Source organism: Halichoerus grypus, chromosome 3, assembly GCF_964656455.1.
Source record: "Halichoerus grypus chromosome 3, mHalGry1.hap1.1, whole genome shotgun sequence".
Classification (NCBI taxonomy): domain Eukaryota; kingdom Metazoa; phylum Chordata; class Mammalia; order Carnivora; family Phocidae; genus Halichoerus; species Halichoerus grypus.
This window is the reverse complement of record NC_135714.1, coordinates 72,931,813-72,951,864: the sequence shown is the minus strand read 5'-3', so window position 1 is coordinate 72,951,864 and position 20,052 is coordinate 72,931,813. Positions and strand designations below refer to the sequence as shown.

The 20,052-nt window shown below is 37.8% G+C and overlaps 1 protein-coding gene across 1 annotated transcript in view; it reads right to left on the bottom strand.

Annotated features, from left to right (window-relative positions):
- The window catches only part of CCSER1 (coiled-coil serine rich protein 1), a 1,392,827-nt gene extending 1,373,815 nt beyond the window's left edge, over nt 1–19,012 (bottom strand). Inside the window, exons 1-2 of the mRNA XM_078068968.1 lie at nt 18,609–19,012; nt 17,389–17,473 (exon numbers count right to left, since the gene is read on the bottom strand). The gene's annotated coding sequence lies outside the window, so the exon portion shown is untranslated. The remainder of the gene's footprint in view (nt 1–17,388; nt 17,474–18,608) is intronic.
- Between the last annotated feature and the right edge of the window lie 1,040 nt (nt 19,013–20,052).

Here is a 20,052-nt window from a genome sequence, read left to right as displayed (position 1 = left end):
GGATATTTTACTTTGAAACATTTTTCCCAAAGTTTATTTTCTAAGTCTTGGGAAGGTAAGAATGTTACTTCCTAGATGCCCAATAGCAGTTAGCTTTCAGCAAATGTCAACTACAAAGCTATATAATAGTGGTTCACAGATTATTTCAAAAAATCTCACTTCCTTCGTCATCTGTCAATGTTACAAGAAAAAAATTGCATCCTAAGAAAATGCTTATGATTGCATGTATCATCCTAATATGAAAACTCCAGTCATATTTTTCCATTTTTGTAATCTGTAGAATTTAATTTTATTTTTGTTTTTATTGCACATATTAACCAAGGATGCTCAAACCAAGTTTGAACTCCAGACTTAAAAAATTTCCAAAGGGGCACCTGAATGGCTCAGTCAGTTAAGCATCTGCCTCTGGCTCAGGTCATGATCCCAAGGTGCTGGGATTGAGCCCCATGTCAGGCTCCCTGCTCAGTGGGGAGCCTGCTCCTCCCTCTCCCTCTGCCTCTCCCCCTGCTGCTGCTTCTCTCTCTCTCTCTCTCTCTGTCAAATAAGTAAATAAAAAATTTTCCAAAGGATGATGACATAGTAAAGGAAAAAAGTTTTTGATTATGAGACACTTCGCAGATTGAAAATATACTAATATAGTCAGAACAGTAACAAAACATCTATAACACCATCTTTAAAACAATGATTGCATAAAGATCATACTCCTCTAACAATTCAGGCATTTGTAGTCAGTTCCTATATCCACAGATTGTGAATTTAAAAAACAAAATCACTTTTAGATCAAGAGATATTGAAATGCTAAATACAGAGAGTCAGCCCAAGTCTATGGACAATGTGAATTTAAATATGCTGTAGTAGAGAAACAGGACAGCAATGACCTTTTATTTTAAAGGCAAGAACATATAATACAAAAGGCAAGCAGAACCAGAGTTACTGTTTCTTTTACCCTTCCTAATTTTATTTTATTATGTAACTCTTTAATTATTTAAGTGTTATTTTGATTATGTGGCATTCTACATTCACTTAGTTGGGGTTACCCTATGCATAAAAAATGATGCGTTTTGTTTGTTAAATTGGAAAGGTGCTCAACTCTCAGATTCTGATTTGAAATCTAATTGGGGCCTATGAGATCAGAATATTTAAAGGTAGAAGGTAACAAAAGAGGAGGATTAGCATTTCAAATGTCATCTAGAAAACAAATAAAATTAATTTCTAAAATATTTTTATATTACCTGATATCTGGAAGTTTATTGGAAATCAGACAGACTTTTCTTCTCAACATTATATGTAGCCAGAAAACAGATTTTATTTACTAAAAGAAACATAATAATGGTCCAAAAATTTTGTAGAAAATTACTAAAGTAGTAATTCATTTGGATGAGCTGATCCCTTTGGTTGATTTTTATTATGTTAGATAATAAGAGTTTAATTATTGGATGATACAAAAAAGTATATAACTGATCAAAATGAATTAATTGAACATTTGAATTCACAAAGGGAAACTAAGCCTTAGAATAAAATACTTTAAATGAAATTTTTCCACAGGCATATTATCTAGTGATTACAATAGTCTGAATTTCTGAAATTGGTTCCATGTAATTGTGGTGTACAGAAAGTATAAAAATCCTATGTGACCATACTGTATTCTCTAAGCACGCTAAACAGCCAAGGTCACCTAAGAAACCAGTTGCCATTTCATGCCCGAAAAGAGGACTAGATATGCATGCTGTAATTATATTCCACTACTTTATCACTTCTGTTTCCTCACTACTTAAGCTTTGACTCAGCTGCTTCACTATGTGCACTGACTAAATCAGTGTCCACATTCACAAAATCTTCTAACTTATATCCAAGGCAGTGGCAGGGAAGCAATTATTAATAGTTGGTGGTGGGATGAATGTCACCAGAGGTATACAGTGATCCACATGTACCGAACATAATGTTTCACTTAAAATAACCTAGTCACCTACAAGTCATATTAAATGGGAAACAACAAAGATGTCATCCACAAGGTTTGAAATTATAATTAATCCCATGAATAATACAGGTAGCCTTCCACAATAAGGTTGCCGTAGCAAGAATGTGAACATCACCTATCTATAACTTGACCAGGCAAAGATTGGGAGCAAGTTCAAGGAAGCTGTGAGCTACACTAAAGTAAAATTTCAAGAACAAATTCCAACTGCTAAGTTTTGGGAGGAAAAACAATAGATGGAACAACACGACAAGTATTTTCTATCTTTCACTTAAAAAAAATTATCTTATAGCTTGGCTGCTGAAGTAGTCCTATAAGCAATGGATATACAAATAAGTTTGAGAGGATTCAATATGAAAAGAATTTACAGTTCTCTCTTTCACATGTATTACAGATGTCAGCAAGCCAACAGCAAACATGAGATCTAGGGCACAGCTCAGGCTGAATGACTGTGGGAAATTCACAACCTCTCTGAGCACAGTTTATTTCCCTATAAAATGAACAAATATTCTTTTATTCTATATTCAATTTAGCACCTAATACAACTCCTTTCCAATCTTCTTTTTTTCTCTTTTTTTCTTTTTCCTCCCCAGAAGAAATTACCACCCAAATTTTCATGTTTATTTTCCTGTGAGTTTCCTCTCTTATGAGCTTCCAATTCATATCTTTTAATCCATTTTTTTTCTATTGGGTAATTGGTCATACTATCATTGGGCTATTGGCTTTCCTAATATATTCTGGTACTTAACTAGTTATATTTATTGCAAATATTTTCTTCTTATCTGTGGTTTGCTTTTGATGTTCAGATATTCTTAATTTTATTTAAAAAACATCAATAGGGGCACCTGGATGGCTCAGCCGGTTAAGCATCCAACTCTTGGTTTTGGCTCAGGTCAGGATCTCAGGTTCTGTGGGCTGGGCATCGAGACTGCTTGAAATTCTCTCTCTCCCTCTTCTACTGCCCCTCCCTCCTCTCCTGGTCTGTCTCTCTCTCTCCTTTTTCTCTCTCTCTCTCTCAAAAAAAAAAAATATATATATATATATATCAATAGTTTCCTCCAAAATTATCAATTACTTCTTTTAGGTTTTTGCTTTTAAGGCCTTGTTCAAGTTATCCATCTCTACACAAAGGTAATGAAAATACTGTTCTATACCTTCTTCTCTACACTTTTAGGTTTTACGCATTTTTTTTAATTTTATGATTTCTGGAGGACATAAGCACAAAGTCTGGAGCCTAGCACACTTTGCTTTCTATAATATATTTAATAAAAATTTATAAAACAAATATATAAGCCACAAACTTCAACAAATTCACACACTACCAGGAAATGTGAGGCTAACAAAAGTGATATGGATAGGAAAAAAAAAAACAAAACTGACTCGTTCTGAGAATAGTCAAAGTTAAGTTATTAAAAAATAAAGGAAAAATTCATTTATCCTTTCATTCATCCATACAACTAAAACTTACTAAAAACCTACCTGCTAAATATGTATATATAACAGAGATTATAAATTAAATTTACAATATAGATTAATGCCTGCTGTGTGTGTGTGTGTGTGTGTACATGCTTGCCAGGAAATGGGAATACAATGATGGGAAAAACAAACATAATCTCTATTCTCATGGAACTTATCATCTAAGAAAAAGAAAAATACTATCTAAATAACCTCACAAATAATCCTAAAGTTACAGCTACCTTAAGTGCTATGAAAGAAAAGCGTATGGCTCTCTAAGAGCTTAGAATAGTATAAAGAAGTGATGTTTGAGTTGAGACATGAAGTTTAGGAAGAAACTGGGTAAATAAAGCAGGAATGGAAGAGCATTCCAGGCAGAGGGAGAAACATGCACAAAGGTCATGGTTACTTTTTATTGTCTCTTTTCCTCCTCGTCTACTGAGCTAAGCAATAGAAACACCATCATACAGGATTTGTGTTTAGTCTCCTTTGTACTCAAAAGTAAGCCCTGTTCATTGTTCATACATCCAACATTGGTAGTGGTGTCTGGCACACAGTGGATGTTCAATAAATACCAAGTGATTTGAAGCAAAATTGTTCAATTTTGCAATATATGTTCAATTTTGCAATTTGCTATTGCAATGTATGTGTTCTTTTATTCTGAAAAACTGGACAGAGCTTATATCCCAAAAAACTAGGGCTTGGCAGAAACACTCAAACTCTATGCAGCTTACAACACAAAATTCTAAGCAAAACCATAAAAACTTTTTAATAAAAATCTTATATACCTAAAAGGACATGTAAAATTCTTAATAAAAAAATAGAGGAAATGCATAAACTTTTTCCTTTTTAAAAAAGATGAAAGTAGATTTGTGAAAAGGGTATCCCTCTGTTGTATTCTGCATGTGCCTGTATTAGTATACTTTGAATTCAGCTATAACTGCTAAAGCTAAATATGAATACACTATGGAAAAAAATCACACATGAACCAACTTCAACATTTTACTAACTTAATTCCCAGATTTACAAGTTTAGGAGCTAATTTATACTATAGAAAAATGCATTGTAGCAGAACAGCCTGTACTTAATTGTCTGCTGCCAACTAGGTACTGCTCACACCTCAGAGCGCAGCAAAGGAAACTCCCTAGGCGGGTGAAAGTGGTCATGGAAGGTTTCATGGAGTTAGGCCAGTAATGACAGCTGAGATCTGCATAAACAGAAAGGATTAAATGCATATGCTGTGTGTGTGAGGGTGTTCTAAGTTACATGACCTTAACAAAGTGGAAGATCTATGTTTGGATTAGCAAGGTGTGGTTGAGTTACAGAGGGCCTCAAAAGCCAGGCACACAAGTTCATATTCACTGAATATGGAAATAGAAACAAAACACAGTTTTGAAATGAGAAAGTGCCAGGAGAAACACCCATTTAGAGTCAGTAAAGAAAATGTTTGTTGCTCGATGCTATATGAAGAGCAAGATTATCAATAAATCATGACAGTCCACTTCTCAGACCTGTTTCAGAATATACTGAATCACCTTTGCATAGGTTGAATACAAATACAAATCCTTTAATGTGCTAAAATGAATGTATGTATAGCCAACACTGTCTAAATGAAATTGACCTGCAAGTGGGCAAGCATACGTTTCATAATCCAATTTTACATATGGGTCATCCCTAAATTAATAAGCATAATAACTTGGCATATTAACCCCTGACATGAATTTTTTTTTTGGTTGCTCATGGGGAAAACGGCATTTAATTGACAAGGTTGAAAAGTACACAGTTTCACTCTTCAAATTTACTTATCACACAAGCATCTAGTGGAAGTGGCTCTTCCACTAGAATTAACACACTTAAAATATAAAGCCTCCATCATTCATTTTCTTTAAATCATTCAACTGCCTAGCATCATCTCTTGCACGTAAGACATCCTTAATAAATAATTACCAAAATTAATAAGGAACAAATGAATGATGACCTCTGTCTACAAATGCCAATAACTGATCAATGATAAGATATCTCTGGCCAAAGGAAAAACATGTATACATCAACTTATCATATAAATCAAAAAGGGCTTTTTAACATAAATCCCTTACCCACTCTGATGGTTAAACTGTATGTGTCATTTTGGCTTAGCTATGGTGCCCAGCTGTTTTATCAAACACTAGTCTAGATGTTGCTGTGAAAGTATTTTTTAGATGTGATTAATATCTACAATCATTTGACTTTAAGTAAAACAGATTACCTTCAATAATGTGCATGGTCCTCACCCAATCAGTTGAAGGGCTTAAAAGCAACAAGTGAACTTTCTTGGAGAAGAAAAATTCTACCTCAAACTATAACATAGAAATGTTACTTCAGTTTGTGGCCTGCTGGCCTGCCCTACAGATTTCAGATTTGCCAGCCGCCACAATCACATGAGCCAATCCCTTAAAATAAATCTTCTTACAGATAAATGATATAGATATATACACTAATGGTTCTGTTTTTTTGGAAAGCACTAACTGATTAACCTCTCCATTTCAAAAAAAAAAAAGAAGACTAAAATCACCTGCATTATTAAAAGAAATTTATACAAGACAGATCCCATTATAAGACATTATATTAATTTATACATGTGTATGTTTGTACACACACATACTTAACAAAGATTGATCCAAGTATTTTGACTTAATGTCAAAGAAATTTTCTAGTAAAAAAATTTTTAATATTTGTATAGACTCTTGAACTGGTTTTGATGGGGGTGTGAACTGCATTACCTTCTTTTATTGAAGAAGAAGAATGTAATCATAGCATCTTTTCCTGACCACACTCTAAATCAGAAGCAATCATCACTTTTGGTCCCCAAGGAGTCCTAGTCTTGACTGAGTGCTGAGGATTCCTGGAGTTGCACTTACACAACACAAATGCTTTGCATGATTACTAAAATTTACCCCTTTCTCCTAACAGTTTCATTATAAACCACCAAAACTGTGACCACACATATTCACTCCTCCATCAGTTTTAAGAGAACCTCTCTTTTCAATAGATTGAAATACTATTTATAGGAATATTTCATCTCTAGTATTACTAAAAAAAACTTGCTGTAGTGGTTTTTATTTTTTTAAAAGATTTTACTTATTTATTTGACAGAGAGAGACACAGCGAGGGAGGGAACACAAGCAGGGGGAGAGGGAGAGGGAGAAGCAGGCTTCCCGCCGAGCCGGGAGCCCGATGCGGGGCTCGATCCCAGGACCCTGGGATCATGACCTGAGCCGAAGGCAGATGCTTAACAACTGAGCCACCCAGGCGCCCCTGTAATGGTTTTAATTCATAAAATTAATAATGATCATATTATTTGGCACAGAAATTACTAGTTTTCCAAACTGTGGGTTTATTTAAGACGGTTACAGAAAACTGCTTTATTCATTTTTTTTTAATTTTAACACTTTTAAACTCTTTCTTTTAAATCTAAGTTATTTTGAATCTATATTTATGTGAGTTCTATAACTAGGTTCCCAAGGGGGGGGAATACTAAGAAATATAGCTTTTCTTTTTCTGTTTCATAACTGAAACATTGCCACTGATAACAGGTGGAAAATAAAAACAGGGAAGAGAAACACATGACGTCCAGGATAGACAGCACATATACTCCAAAAACATGAAAGGTAGAACCATAAAGTGAAAATGTCCTCCATGAAAATGCCACACAACCATTTCCTATAGCTCATGCCCCTGAAATACAGGGAATTTCTGACCAAAAGAAAAACGAGTACCTAAGCTATTTTTGAAATATTCTTATGAGGGCAGATTTATACAGGCACATAATTTACCAACATCATGTAAAAATAATCAGCAAGTCATTACAAAACCAGTGACAGGATGTCCTACTGTAAGTAAGTTTCTCTACAATGATGCAGTCACTTAACCGCCACACTGGACATCCAGAGCAATGCTATGTGCAGGGGTGGAGTAATGGAAACAAGCACACTTAGTCTTTATGGCAGTCCAGGAGGTCACTAGAATGGCTACAAGAAAGAGAAAAGAAGTCTACCAACTTCCATTCTCAGCAAGGACCAAGGATATTATGGGAACTAAGCTTCAGGAAGAGAACTATGTACATCTCATTAACCAATATATACACAGGGCCTGGTACCATTTGTTTCCTGAATAAAAGAACCTGTCAGCCTCATGTGGCCTCAGATTTTCAGACATACCAAAATGGGGATCTAGGCTATGGGATTTGAGAGGAGATCCCATATTTCAAAGGCCTTAGAAAGTGAATGTGGTGTGGATGTTCTGGGTTCTGTTTTCAGCAAGTGACAAACCAGAGTCTCCTTCGACCCTATCCTCTGTATCAGCCTATACTACTACTTCTTACTTTCTTAAACCTTGCTAATCCCCTAACAACACCTGCAGCATATATGCCCATACTTCCTGCTCCTTTCACTTTTTTTCAAGACTTTTAGCCATTTTAAGTTACTTGGTTCCAAGTGAAGAACAAATTTTCAGTCTATGAAAAAGCCATGAAGAGCAATATTCAAAGTGAGCCTGGATGTGATTTAAGATAGTGGCTAAAACAGGAAGTAGTTCACACAGATGGACAAAACTCAGGTCACTCTTAAGCAGTATTCATTCATTTATCAATTACTGGGGATCTTCCTATCACTGATTTAGACCAGCTGCTTGAAAACAGAGTAAAATACAAAATTCTTGTCCTCATAGAGCTCATGATCTAATTGGCATAAAGCATAAGCAAGCAGTGAATTATGATACTTTAAATAGAGATCTGACACCAAGAAGAGGCTTCTTGCATAGGATTGCAGTAGGTGTACTTGAATTTACACTTGAATTGGGCTTTAAAGCGCCCACTAAAATAAACCAAATGATGACAGGTTAGTCACTCCAAGTGAATCATGTAGTATCTGCAAAGACAGGCTCTAGGATTAGCAAAAACAAAAACAAAAAATATTTTGCACAATTTTGCAAGAGGGTTTCAGCAAAGCCCAGTACCCTGGAGAGCTCCCCTGCCACAGAGGAGACTGGAGACAAGGATAGCATACTGGAGCGGGCGGGGCTAGAGGACCTCGAGAACTTCAGAATTACCAATCTGTCCTATATTGAAATTAAAATTCTTTGGCTTTTACAATACCTCATTCATTCATGTCCTACATAGACCTCTGGGGCTTTGCGCTTTCTGTATCATCATCCAATGAGCTCAGGTTCACTACTCCTCAGAAATATCCTAGGTGGCAATTCCTTCCTTCTCTTACTAAAGAGTTAGCGCTGTAGTGTCTTTATCCCTTTATCCCTTCAGTGTTTCAAGCAGTGCTTGGACCTGGGACACTCAAAATTCCCTTAGGGATGCTTTGCATTACACTGTTCCTGTGATCAACTTAGACTATCCCATTGTTGAGCCCTTTAACCTTTCAGAAGCTGCACTGTGTTGATGAAGAAGGTATCTCCTCAATACCACCATATTTACACATTGTGTTATACGGTAGGAAATACCTCTCAAAGTTAATTTTAGCAATAATGTCGCTGTAAGTTTATATGCTTGTTATACACAAATTTCTAATGATTTTTTAATGGCCCAATTTAGTGATCTATGTTTTTAATAATACTCCTTTAGAAAGTGCATTCTAACTTTAAGTAACTCATTTATTAATGAATACTTTTAGTGTTCCTGGGTCTTTGTGCATATGGATACAATAATAAAAATCAAAACAAAATCAAATTAACTATCCTTGAGCTATCTTCCCAGTAGTTAATATCCTTTGAAAATTCAGGAATCCTGAAGTACAGACCCATCAGTTTTGTAATAGTATATATTATTATAAATATAAATATATTTAAATATATATAATATATATAAATATAAATAATATAAAAAATAAATTACACTTACCTACATTTCTAATATTGAATTTGAACTACTTTTTCCTTTCCCTAACTGTCTCATCTGATGTTTCTGTATACTTTGTATGTTTTTCCTTTCAAGCCTTTCTTAAATTTCCTAAAGAATACTATGTGTTAGAAAGCATCACTCACTAAACATATTTCATATATTCAGACTTAATGCTCTGGTAATTTGTATATCTATAAATAAACAAAACCAAACAAACAAACACAAAAATAGTTTCTAAAGGAAGAATTGCCTAAAATGTTAAAGCCCACATTTCTTTACTTTTGCCATACCGTTATTTATGTTTACTTGTTTGGTTTTATTTGTAAACCTAATAAAGGTTTGTGATATATCATTTGCTGCTATTGCCCAAAAAAAACAAAAAAAGCCATCACACGACAATAACAACTCATTAACAGAATCACATTATTTAACTACTTCCAGGCAAGAGTTAATTGCAGGTAATGGGTACATAAGAAAGATGACATGTTAGTCTGAGTTTGCTGGATAGAGAAGGTTTATCACTAAGACTCCCATGAGAGTTGAATAGGGTTAGTTCAGCAGTATCTGAACACAGGGATACTGCTAGTTTTCCTTAATGAGTAAGGAAAATCAGAGAATGTATCACACCATCCTCAGTGTGTTTCTTCAGCTGTTCTATATTCCAAACATATCATTCAAATAAGTTTTGAAGAATGGAGAAGAGTCAGATCATATTGAAATTAACATGTGACTAGGAAAGGAAAATCAGGGAAACCCTAAAGAATGCATATGCATATTCTACACATCTTCGTACACACAGAAGAATGTGTATTTCATTTATTATGGATTAAGCAATTCAGGAACTTTAGGAACCCCAGGAGGTACATTCTTTTTGAAACAGACTGACTTATACAAAATAAGCATTTACAAAATGTTTCTTATCAATGATGAATGAGGTGCTCTATCATGCAACACAGCGGGTAAAGGAAGATTACACGTAGCAAAATAAGGTGGTCTGGTGATGGTCAGAACCTCGTAACAGACTTGCACTACAGTTTGGGAAGTGCTACAGAGACCCAGCTATAAATACTTCCAAGAAGTCCAACCAGCCTGAGTATCTGGGAGCATGGCAATGTGCCATAAGTAGCTGGCAACATGGAGGTCCAAGAGTAAGTACTGGACATGAAGCATACTTCTAAGAGCTGGTGATATTTAGGGACCCAGAAGAGTGATATTTTGGAGACAATCTGCTGGCACATAAAAGGACTCAGGAAATGAAATGGTTTTAGACTTGGGATCCCAGTCTTTAAAGAAATAAAGTACGCTCTGTCAAAAGAAAGTCCTTGCTCAAATGCTGGGAGAAATGGTGACAATTGGGCAATTTATCAAGATGCACAGAAAAATATTAGGTGAGAACTCAGTTTCAGCTATAAGAAAGAAGCATTACTATAAATGTTATAATATTAGGCTGGACATTAAGAGTGGCTGATGCTAAGTCCCAAAGTGTTGAGTTAGAAACCAGTCGATCTTCCTACTACATAGAAGCATTAGTCCTGAATCAAGGGCAAGACTGAGGCTCCAGTTAACAATTAAATGATTCCAGCAACAGAAACAAGTTCTGACAAAAGCTACAAAATAGGCCGTAAGTAAAATACTCAGTTAAACTACTGATTTTTTTTTTCTTCTTGTTGGTATGCATCTATATCTACTCATGTTATTTACTGATTTAAGCACATTATAAAATATATAACTTTGTACAGTCCCGTAAGAGGACTTCAGAATAGCCAAATTCAACTCTTTAATTATCCATGGACTTCTAGAGAATCAGCCTTTAAATATTTTCTTTGCTACAAACACTTGAACATTGATTAAATCCACATTTAAATAAATAATTTGAAGATTAAAAGCCAAAAGAAACTAAGTTGATACTACCCTGTTATCATATTCCCTTGCTTGAACAAGGTACCCAAAGCTGTGTCAACCTTTTCAGAAGATAAGCTGTATATCTCCAAATATGGAGAATATCTAATGTTTGAACATTCTCTGCATAAAGACACTCAGTCTTCAAATTATACTTGTTTACATCTTAAATTTTTATTAACTAATTGGGAGAATCTGATCAGATGGGGGTTGTGACTGAATGGCAGGGAGGGTGAATAATAACGGTGTTGAAAAGCACAAGAAGAAGAAGGGAGCTTCAGCCTTGCAAGAATTCCATCACTTGTTCAATCACCCGAAAAACAACAACAGCATCACTGAAGAGGGTAGCAACAGCATAGGCAATGCATAAAGATACTGCTGAGCCCTGAGTTAAATCAGGAATAAAGAGAAGATACACTCCTTCACATTCTCTGTCTACTGGTTTCACAATTTCTGCATCAGTGTAATTTAAAAAAAAAAAAAAAAGAAAAAGTTTGGTTTAGATAGCTTGGCAGACCATAGAACACAACCTCAGTTTCCTCATTTCTGAAACATATACAAAAACAACTTTATAATGTTAGAAGAAACACATATAGAGTGCTTATCATGTAAGACATGCTCAGCACATTAGAGCCATTGTTGTTGTTAATGAAATATATCTCATCATTTGCAAAATAGAAAGGAAAGCAGTACCTGTATTTACGTATGTCCTAGGACTCCCTGTGTTTTAAAATCTTTTTTAAAGTATCTTTCTTTGGAAAAACATAAAACGTCTTTAGGATGATGGCATAGGGTTACTCAACCAATATTTACTGGGCATCGAGTGTGTGTTAATCTTTGATGATATAATACTGAACCAATCACATAAATACACATAAAATTAAAATTGCAGTAAGTACGCAAGGTAGAGGAATATAGAACTAAAACAATATATAATGGGGCAACTGATATAGCAAAGGAGGCCAAGAAACGTTTCCTCAGGGAAGGGATTATTGAGCCCATAACTCAAACAGAGAAGAGGGCTGAGGTAGAGAAAGAGAGAGAGGCAGGAAGGGAGGGAGAGAAGGAGGAGAGGGAGAGGGATACGGAAAGAGTTACAGGATGTGAAAAGAGAAAATGGTCAAGCTTTGTACATATTTTTATGACTACCAATAAGGCCTAGCCTGGGGTCTCTAGGGTCCAGTTAAATTCTACACTTTTTAAATTGCTTCCCCAAACAACAGCAAATATAGGTACGGGAATTAGAAACTCATTTAATTCCTTTCTTAAATAGTTATAAACTAATACATACATACATACATACATACATACATACATATATACATACAGTTAAGATGAAAATCTTCTGATGGAGAGTGTCATACTTTCCAGATCTAAATAGTTAAACCTTAGTCATCTCTAACAGCTGAAGAAAGTACTTAGCTCCAAAACAGGCGGAAGACACAGCTTTCAAGTTTCACTATAATATACTCTAGGTCAGTAGTTCGCAAACTTGAGAGTGCGTAAGAATCACACAGAGGACCCCAACCTAGAATTTCTGATTCAGTTTGTGGTGGGATTAGAATTTTAAGGAGTTCACTGCTGCTGCTGTTCAGGGAACCACATTTTGAGAACTACTGGTCTGGTTTAAAAATTTGCCATTCGACAAGGATGTGGAGAAAGGGGAACCCTCTTTCGTTGTTGGTGGGAATGCAAGCTGGTGCAGCCACTCTGGAAAACAGTACAGAGCCTCCTCAAAAAGTTAAAAATAGAACTACCCTACGACCCAGCAATTGCACTACTAGGTACATACCCCCAAATTATAAATGTAATGATCAGAAGGTGCACCTGCATCCCAATGTTTATAGCAGCAATGTCCACATTAGCCAAACTATGGAAACAGCCCAGATGTCCAACAGATGAATGAATAAAGAAGATGTGGTATATATATACAAAGGAATACTACTCAGCCATCAAAAAAAATGTAATCTTGCCATTTTCAACGACATGGATGGAACTAGAGGGTATTATGCTCAGCAAAATAAGTCAGTCAGAGAAAGACAAATACCGTATGATTTCACTCATATGTGGAATTTAAGAAACAAAAGAGATGAACACAGGGAGAGGAAAAATAAAATAAGATAAAAACAGAGAGGGAGACAGACCATAAGAGACTCTTAATCATAGGAAGCAAACTGAGTGTTGCAGGAGGGAAGGTGGGGGGGCGGAGCTAAATGGGTGCTGGGAATTAAGGAGGGCACTTGATGTAATGAGCACTGGGTGTTATATGCAACTGATGAATCACTAAATTCTACCCCTGAAACTAATAATACACTATATGTTAACTAAACTGAATTTAAATAAAAAATGTTTAAAAATCTAACCTATACTAATACTGAATTAAAAAAAAAAAAAAAATCCATGGTCTATACTTACCCGAGAGGGAAAGCTTTCCTTCAGAGAAGAATGCCAGCCAGTAAATGCAAAAAATAATCATAAAATCACCACTTCCCAACCCCAAATGTTCTATTTCAGGTCAGAATCAATAGATCCCAAAACCATTCAGTGAAAAGTTGTTGGGAAACAAGATATTCACATAGTTTTTAAAAAATAACTAATTACAGTCTGCACTTATTGTGATGAGCACCAGGTGTTATATGTAAGTGCTGTATCACTAAATTGTACACTGAAACCAGTATTACACTGTATGTTAACAGGAATTTAAATAAAAACTTTAAAAAAAGAATTTGCCATAAGTTAATGTTTCCTTTAAATTTTATATTGGTATCAGAACATAGTTACAGTGTTCAAAAATTTTAATCAGCTTAATTAAAATTTAAAAAGCGTTTAATGCAGTGTAAATATGCAAAACCAAAGGCAATATTTTAAATTAATCTAGGTAGAGGGCTAGGCATTTGGTCAAACAAACTGTGTCCATCAATGATCAAAGCAGAAATCTTTCTTAAAAAATTTAATATCATACAACAGACACTAGTGAACAATTTCAACCACCATCTACCTACCTTTCTTTCTTTCTTTCTTTCGGCCATTTTATTTAGCTCCATGAAAACAGCTTAAAATGCAATACAGTCCTTTAAAAATAAGAACTGATAACAATCTCTTGGTACTGTATCAACTGCAGTTTAGATTGGTCACCTCTATATTTTTATATTATATTTAGTTTAAGCTACTTACTGAAGAATGGTTCATTAGGGTGTTTTGTATCAATTTCCCCATCTTTTCTCACTGCTTCCCCCACCTCAGACTTCATGTTTTATTGTTAACTGACTCTCTTGCATTGTGAAGATAATATTTCTGATAGAAGTATATGTCCTCAATATAAAGCAAACAGATTTTATCACTATCCAATAGGGAAATAATGCAGAAGCTGTCAGTCATACAGTAGGAGAGATTACATTATCAAAGTGATACACCTGTGACATATAGTCTAAAACCAAACTCAAAAGACACCAATTAACAGATAGCCTGGTTTGTACTGTTACTATGTTGGAAATCATCCCATTCCTACATGAATATGAAACTGGTGATTTAATAGGCTTTTCACTTTTGTAATAATTCTTATCTATTCATTGTCAACAAAATATATATATGAAAATCTTTTAATCCACCTAATCTGAAAGTAATTCTATTCTGTTATCTATTGAAAGTCATACCTAATATTTGTACTATTTCTTTACTCTCACCATAACATACTTCTAGGGTGTCATATTGAAAAGACAGGCTCAAAGTCAATTCAGATGTTTCCTCTTGTGTTCTTAAAATGAAGAAATTCATTTTAAACAGTTTTATGTTTCTACAAAAACAAACATATATACAAAGAAAAAACAACTAAGTTTGGAATGCTTAGAGACAGGACATGCTCTTATTGTTAATACCGTCTATTTTACCAGAAGATAGTCTAAAAAATCTTTAAAATCACTACAATTCTAAAAATTATTCCCCATGAGTCCTGCATCCTAGTTCTATATTCATGAAAAATAATGTAAAGATATATTAACTATTATGTGTGTGCATTCTAATACCTTAAAAATATTACAGAAAAAGTTATTTAATGGATTATACATTTTATATAAAGAATAAATATAAAGCATTCAATGAATGCTGGCTATTAATATAGCTATTCTTTTACATATCTCATTCTATTTTCCTTTAGAGCAAATCTAAGGAGAGTTGGTTAAGGATGTACCTCAAACACCTCAATATAAAGAGGTTATCCCTACCATCTTTGATACTAATACCAAGTACAACACTTTCGTGTTATATGGTATTTTTAAACATTTTGAGTAAGTATCCTCTACAAATATATTTTGAGCATTTTGTTCACTAAAAGGCAATATAAAATCAAAGATTTGTAATCTTAGGCACAGAAATTCAATTAATTTCAAAAATAGAGTATACAGAATGTTTGTACATCAAAAACCAATTCACCCTGCCCTTTCCACAACAAATTCAACTGCTCTGCAATATCTAAATCTATTTCAAACAAGCTTATTTCCCCTTATATCTTTTATTCTTTTCTATAATTCCAGGAGACTTGCATCTTATACCTCATAGTTTATCCACAAGCCATTAATCCTATTTATCCTTTAAGATCAAGACCAAGCAAGTCTTACCTACCCCTGAAGCCTTTCAGACAAAACTCAGTATGAAATGTTATTGTTATGCTCTGAATTCCTGCAGTCCTTGTTAGATATGCAATCTCTTATTGTGATGGGTTGTTAACTCTGTTCAAGCACGTGCATCAGATTTGTCCCAATTGGAGGGTAAGCTCCTGAAGGGCAGGGAGCAAGAAGTCTTAACGTTCCTCCACAATGCCTAGATAGTACATGGCACATGACAGGCCCTTTATTATGAGTACTATGTTGAGTAATAAAATGCAATGAAGAGTTGAATAACAATAAAAAAAAGTTTTTCATTTTCTACTGAGTTTGATGTAAATTAATATTCTATAGTATAAATAATACATATTTTAAAGTAGTAAACAGTTACTGATTCTCTGACCGTGTCAAAGAACAAAATATTCGTAGATATGACTTCTTAATGATTGTAGTAATACAATTCATCAAGTACATTTTTAAATTCCCCATTATATCTACATCCCAATGATTCAGGAAAGTTAAGGTAGCAAACCTGAGTGGGGGTCTCAGCCTAAGTCCTAACGTAAAATATAAAACTACACATGCTCCAATGTTGAAAGTGTATCTTATTTTCTTAAGTAATCTCTACACCCACCATGGGTCTGGAACTCACCACCCGAAATCAAAAGTCACATGCTCTACTCTGAGCCAGCCAGGCACTAGGAAACTGTATTTTAAACCAATATGAATCTAACTAAATCAGAATAACAAATCCTTAACTCTACTTTGTCTCAAAATGAACAGGACGGTTAAGGAAAGCTACTTCCACACTGAAAACAAAAACAACAACCAACAATTGACATGTTTTGATCAAAGTACTGAGCTCCTAAATTAATATCAAATGAAGACAAATCACTCTGACAATAGGTTGACCACTTCTCTTTCTTCTCTGTGAAATTAATGAAGGGGTGGTTGAATTTCAACGTTTTTAAAAACATTGTGCTTGGCAGGCCCTTCGAGACATTCCAATTTAAAATAATAAAGATCCTGTCCTACTCTCTCAGTCACAACCCAGTCTTAGGTTACTACTTCTAAGAACAAATTTGCTAAAGCATAATTGGTAGACACTGTCCCAAGTCATCTCTAAGCTTCAAGTTATGTCTTTCGGAATTTGTACCTGTTATAAAGCAAACAGAAAAAGAAACCGAAAGAAACTGTGTTGCAGCCTAGATTAACAGTATTTTAGGTCTTTCCTTAATAGTTCTTAATTAGTAGTAATCAATATAAACTCACCTAGGTATCTTGCTTCTCTTTCCTCCCCAAGGCTTTTAATAAAACCAGCTTTACAGTAAAACGTGTGTGCATTATTTTTAACAGCCTTTCTTGGGGGTAGAGATGGGAGAATATGTGTTACATTTCAGTGGGAAGGTATTCAACTGTAAAATATGAAAAATGAAAGCTACTGAAACCAAGTAGGTACTTTGTGTCTTGTGGGTCCTATTGATGGCCTTAAGAGGTAAGAGAAGTGGAGAACAAGTACATAAAAACATTAAAAGGCAAGAGATCAGTGCCTTCTAAGAAACATTTTTTCCTACCTGTAAAAAGACAAGTGCTTTCTGACTTCATTGCATATTCCAGATCCCACGAGAGAGGGAGAAAAAAGCAGAATTGCTTCTAATTCTGAGAAAGAAGTGGAGAAATGGGAGAGAGGAAGAGAGAAATTAAAGAGGGAAGACGAGAAGGAGAGAGGGAGGGAGAGACAGAGAGGGAGGGAGAGAGGGGGAGGGAGAGAGAGAGAGAGAAGCTCAGTATACACTGAAGGAAACCCCGAGAAATTTCACAACTCTTTGCCATAAATAGCCTTTCTTCTCACTCTGGATACCTCCTCCTTTACATCAGCAAGCTCAGCCTCCACGCGCAGAGAAGCACCATTCACAAATCCCTCCGTCACCCCTTCGCGCAACCCTACCCCTTGATGGCACCGCCTGTACGAGTCCCTGGGACACAAGCCAAAAGCTGAGGGGGCCCCAGGGTTTCACCTCAAGGCTGATTATCTTTTCAGGTGAGCCAAAGCATTGATTAGTCATGAGCGCGAACGCACACGAATGAGCGTGCACACACACACACACATACACACACACCCCTCCCTGGAGCCCGTGACGCGCCACCACAAAGCAATTTGTTCACACTAAGTCGCTGCCGTTCCTGCCGCCGCTGGGGAGGGTCTCGCCTCCAATCCAGGAAGCTAGCGCCTGAGGACAAGCAGGCAGACGCAAGAGGCGGTCCCGGCTCGGGCACCGCGGCTCCACCGGGAGCCCCGGGCTCCCCGCCCCCCCCTTCCGCCTCCTCGTCGCCGCCCCCGCCCCGGCGCCCGCAGCCCCGGGCGCCAGCGCTGGCCGACTGCCCCTACCTGCGGGACACGAGTGGTGAGGGAGGGGAGCGGCCCGGAACCTGCGCCAACTCTTGCCTCCGGCCGGCCACGCTCCGCTTCGCCCTGGAGCTGCGGCCGCGGCCACCGGGAGCAGAGCGCTCAGAAGCGCGGAGGAAAAGGCCACGCCGCGCGCGGGGAGTCGCGGGCCGGCAGCGAGCGGGCCCGTCCCCCCGCCCACCCTGCCTGCAAGGCCAGGTCTCCGCGCGGCGCACGCCGGGCCCGCTGCTGGCGCCCCGGGCCTGGGCGGGGGCTGCTCCAGGGCGACCCGGGCACGGCGCGGTCACCTGCCGGGCAGTCACCCCTCGTCCGCCGGGGTCTGGCCCTGGCGCAGCGGCGACGCAACGCGCGACCCTCCGGGCGCGGGGGCACCGGGGGCGTTACTACCTTGAAGGGCTCCGCGCCGCTTGTTAAGGCTCCTCCCGGGCACTCAGAAATTTATGTCTTCGGGGCACGGGGGTGTCTTTCCTGGTCCCTTCCTCTGCCCTCCCTCCCCTTCTCGGCTGTTGGGCTCCTTTTCTCCACTCCCAGTTGCACAGAGTCGAGCTGCGTTTTTTAATAATCCTCCTTCTCCTCCTGCCTGCGCCAGCAGAGCGGCTCTGCCTGAGCCACCGCTTCCCAGTCAGTCATGTTGTTGAGAGAGAGGGAGAGAGAGAGAGACACGGATTGGCAGTCGGTCGGCGACTATTTGTGGTGAGAGAGAGAAGAGCAGAGCAAGAGGAGGGCAGGGGAGGGACGTGGGGAGGCGCTTCCAAGTATGTGAGTGCGCGGAGTGTGACTGTGTGAGGAGCGCCGGGTCCACCTCCACGGCAGGCCGCGCTCCCCGACTGTGAAGAGGGCGGCGGCGAGCGCGGCCTTTATAGGGAGTGGGGTGGGGGGAGAGTTACTGAGCGGGGGGAGGGGGGAGGCTTCGAGGGCGGCGCCCAGCCAACTGCGTCTGCTGGTTACCACGCGCGCATACTCATACATTAACGCGCGCACACCCAGGGCTGGCCCGTTGCTGAGTTTTCATTTCAAGGGAAGCCGTTTCCGACCGCGCTGACTTGGCTTTCCCCTAGCCCATCCTTGTGCGTGTGTGGAGTCCAAGTGCTTTGGTAGTTCAAAACAGAAGAGGGGGAGTCTAAAGCAGTGCGAAGAGACCTCGGGGATGCTGAAAATGCACTGTATCTTTTCTCTCCAAACCACCAATGTTACCTTCTTTCTCTTACACTTCTCAGCGAGGAAACTGTGAGGTTCTTTACCCCTTTTTCCTTCTCACCCAACCTGTTCATATACTAACATGTCTCTTCCCTCCATGGCAGCAAGGAAAGAAAACTGGCTTCTTTCCTCTAACCAAGTCACACTTCCCAGGAACCATTTACAGCAATCAGTTCTTCTTTAGGATAATAGAAGCATTAGGACTGTGACCTGGAGTGGAACTTGTGTTCCTACACCTAAGGTCCTCGACCACATGGTAATTACAAACAGAACCAGCTACCATTTTGATATCATTTGACTGATGGCCCCTGAAGAAAATGTTGCAGCTTAGAGATGGGGAAGACTTCAGATGCATGGTGCTATTGCTTACCTGATTTATTTGTCCTGATTCTCTCTCCCATTGTATTGCTTCATTTCCTTTCAGGTTTGCACTGGGTCCTAAACTTTTTCCCATCCATCCCCTTCTTTATATACACTCCAATATATTTATGCCTAGCAGGCAATACAGCAGATGGACTGCATTTAACTGTGGCGGGGGCGGGGGGGGGGACATTTTTTAACCCATTCTGGTGCCATGTCGGACCATTTCTAGATAGATAATTCATCTCCAGTGTTAAGTTCCTACGCCTGACAT